At 40.2% G+C, this 4040-nt stretch overlaps 1 pseudogene; it reads right to left on the reverse strand.

The window, feature by feature from the left end:
* Nucleotides 1-2095: 2095 nt before the first annotated feature.
* On the reverse strand, nucleotides 2096-3524 carry LOC102766898 (annotated as a pseudogene).
* Nucleotides 3525-4040: the final 516 nt, after the last annotated feature.

The following is a 4040-nucleotide window of genomic DNA, read 5'->3' on the forward strand; positions in this document are numbered from 1 at the left end:
TAAGAAATTAGCAATGGCCCTCTACATTTATCTGGAACTCAGTGCCACTACATGGTGAGTGGGTAGACTGACTACAGGTTTTCAAAGTGCTCTGTAGGAAAGGCCAGATAGACAAATATACATATGAATGAAAGAATGAATTATAAAGCAAGCCTTTGCTCCAGGTGATCTTATGGTTAAGCTTCTGATTCTTAGAGGTGTTTAAAGTTCACCCTGTAATTTATCTGTTGGCTCTCAAGCCCCACTTCCAAATGTACTGGACAAGCCTACACTTTCATAAGTAGCTTCCAGGCCCCTGCTGCTCCAAGCCACAAGGGACACAGGTACAGACAGGGAGCAATTCTTTCCAAAAACTCCTGGCCTAAAATTAAGCACCTTAGGTATGGGACTGATGCTGGATTTCAAATCTTAATTGAAAATGGTAAAATAATAACAACAACAATACGAAAGGAAATGGCATGGGATTTTTTTAATCCCCACTTTTTATGGAAAGGAATAAATGCAACAAGTTTCTTCTTTGGAAGTGATTTCTTAGACATAGTCAGAACCCATAACAAGTGAGTTTAGATCAGCTAATTGGGCAATGAATTCAGAAAAAGTTATTTTCAAATCTAAAGACCAGGATGGGCTGGGGCAGGCCCTAGACTCCTGTATTCAGTGGCCATCACCAGGCTATATGAGTGCCTGATTATGTTCAATGTAAAATAAAAGACACCCTAAGTCTTCCACCAATATACAGGCTGACTTAGAAGTAGAATTTTAGTTTTCTTTTTTTAAAATACGTTTTATTGATTTCAGAGAGGAAGGAAGAGGGAGAGAGAGAGAGAAACATCAGTGATGAGAGAATCATTGATCAGCTAGCTGCCTCCTGCACGCCCCACACTGGGGACGGAGCTCACAACCCAGTCATGTGCCCTGACTAGGAAATTGAATTGTGACTTCCTGGTTCATAGGTTGATGCTCAACCACTGAGCATGCTGGCTGGGCTAGTTTTCTTTTTAAATAAGAACTTTAAAAAAAATCAAGTTTGAGACATAGCAACATTTATTCTGGCAAGATAGCAACCAAAACCTATGTGTCCAAAGGTAAAAGGCATTTTTTTTTAAAAAAAAGGCCATAGTACCGAGAAAATCCACATTGAACAAAAGATATAATATGTGTAAATATTTTGAAATTATAATTTAAGCCATAAGAGTAAAAGCTGAAAATTATGCTGTTTTTTCTCCTTTTCCTTCTTCCCTCAAATAAACTCATAGAAGTTACTATTAAATCATATTAAATCATACTCCAAAGATTGAGAGGATTTTCTCAGCACAAAGCAATAGCTATATACACATAAATGCTTATTTGTTAATGTAATACTTCCCTTGGCTCATCTAATCTGTAATGCACATGTCTTTAAAAACTACAATTTGGGGCAAGTGTATGCAAACTGAAAAAAAAAATCAAGTTTCAAACCTATTTAAAACTACGTATAGGACACTCAGGTCATTTTTACTCTTAGTAAGATAAAGGTATTGCACTGTCCCCCTCGACATGGTAAGAATGTACATTACCAGAGGCCAATTTGAGCAACTAGCCATAAGACATAAACAGTACTGAATTTACCAATGGCTGAATAAGATAATTACAAATAAGTTTATGTTTACATTCTGCTGAAGACCTCTTTACAGTCTCAGCATCTAACAGTTTCAAACAGGATTCAAGAGTTCTATCGGGTTAAATGATAGCACAATGTTTTTAAAAGGAGCCTATTATTTCAGCTTAAGTCATTCAGAGCCAAAAAATCTGAAGAATGACCACAATCAAGTCTTTATTTTTATAACTGTATACATGTGATCCAAATGTGTCCACCACTAATTTTTCAAAGGAAAACATGCTATAAATAAGCCAACTACATCTGCTCACTGATACGTGTATGCACTCCTGCAATGTCTTGTTGGGATTAATTACAGACCACTCACAGCAGTGTTTTTTGTAGAAAGTGTAGCATGATGTGAAACCATGTTAGCCTTTGCACATGCATGTTGCACTTCTGGCTGATGAGGCAGACAGGCTCTCAGCGTTACAGTTAAGCTGGGCTGCACCCACCCCTTTAAATGACATCAGTATCGATGTCATTGTTCTTGTCAGACTTCACAGCTTCAACTTTCAGTACACTGGCAGACTTTGAATATCTCATCTTCATTATCCTCTTCCAACCACTTTATAAATGATTCTGCGTTGACACAAATCTCTTTAGCAAGTTCTTTCAAGATATGTATCTTTGAGGCTTTTCTGACTGGTGGATGATCACCTCCTACACCAGGGGTCCTCAAACTACGGCCCGCGGGCCACATGCAAATACAAATGTTGTATTTGTTCCCGTTTTGTTTTTTTACTTCAAAATAAGATATATGCAGTGTGCATAGGAATCTGTTCATAGTTTTTTTTTAAACTATAGTCCGGCCCTCCAACGGTCTGAGGGACAGTGAACTGGCCCCCTGTTTAAAAAGTTTGAGGACTCCTGTCCTACACCAAAAGGTCTGCATCATACATCTCCTTCAAGATATGTGGAATCTGAAATGAGCTGAGCTTGGTGCATTGCTACCACACACTCCAAACCAGGAAGAAGACATTGTTGAGCTTTTTTGTTGTTGTGACAAAATCCTAGGAAATGGCCCCTGTATTTCTTAATCTGTTCTTTAATCTTCTCATTTAAAAAGAACTTCAGTCCAAAGAAGAGGGCCCATAGCTTTTACATCCAGTCTTTCTGCTTCGGCAACAATTTGTCAAATGAGTGATGACACCCTCCTCTTTCTTTTTCTCAACAAAATCAAACAGGATATTGACCCCATTCTTCAACAGTCCTTTCAAATCATCACAGAGTGTCAGAACTTTGGCATGGGCACTGATCTAATCCATTCTGCACCTTTGAATTCCCTCAGTTATATCCTTCCCCCACTCATCGTCCTCTTCCTCTCCCACAGCCTGTGGAGGAGGATTGATGTCCTTTGGTGGTGGTGGCAGTGGTGCCTCACTGCTGGACACGGAGCCATTTTCTTTGTCTTTGCCCTTCCTATTTTTTTCCTTCCCTTCCTTTCCTGTACCACTGTCACTATTCTCAGGTGGGTTTTTGAGAATGATGTGTCAAGCATGGCTTGATAACCACAGGCTTTACAAGAATTACCTGTTGTTTGCTTCTTTCGGTTGACATGCAGCTCTGTTTCAGGATTCTCACACTCAGGACAGAGACCCAATTTCATAAAGAATCCATCCCACATGTCTTGCAGCTTATCTACCTCAGGAGATCCATTAACAATGTAACGGTCATTCTTAACATCAAACTGGGTCTGTGCTCCCAGCTCACAACCAACATATTTGGTGAGATACATTGGAGGCCAATTAAGCACCTTTGAAATATCAACCACATTGAGGATGACTGTTGTGATTCCATCTGCTTTACCCTCAGCCTTGGCAATCAGACGGGGCGTCTTGCACCGATGGAACTGATCTGGCATGTTGTGGCTGACCTTGACAGACATTTTAGCTTATTAGTGGAGTCATCCATAAGACACACAGCTTTTTAGTATCTTCTGTCTGTAGAAGAAGGGATGACATAAACAACTGCAAGAGTTCTTGGTCTCTGACAAGAAAAGGTTTTTGCCACTTGGGCAGTAAGCTCCTTGCTTGTATGGTGTGTTTCCCCAATACAGGTACCAATGGCTGCACAACAGCTTGTTTCCCCCAAAGAAAGACATAAACCCAACACCCAAGACTGGGGTGAAGTGAGGCACGTGTGAACCCGAGGCCCAGGATGGAGGAAGCACAACAAAGAGCAGCAGCAGGGAGGGGTCCACACCCTTCAGCACCCCGGTCCAGTTACCTCTGGAATGTTCTTGCTCTGTGGCATGGGCTTTAGAATTCATTTATCAAAAGGAAGGCGAACTAATCTAAATTAAATAGCCCTCTGTAAGTATTATATATAAATGGTCTTATGGGAAGGGAGTAAATCGGGTGATCTTTAATTCCACTGCTTTTAGAACGTGAAAGAATTTAAC

This window comes from Myotis davidii, unplaced genomic scaffold (genome assembly GCF_000327345.1).
Source record: "Myotis davidii unplaced genomic scaffold, ASM32734v1 scaffold147, whole genome shotgun sequence".
Classification (NCBI taxonomy): Eukaryota; Metazoa; Chordata; class Mammalia; order Chiroptera; family Vespertilionidae; genus Myotis; species Myotis davidii.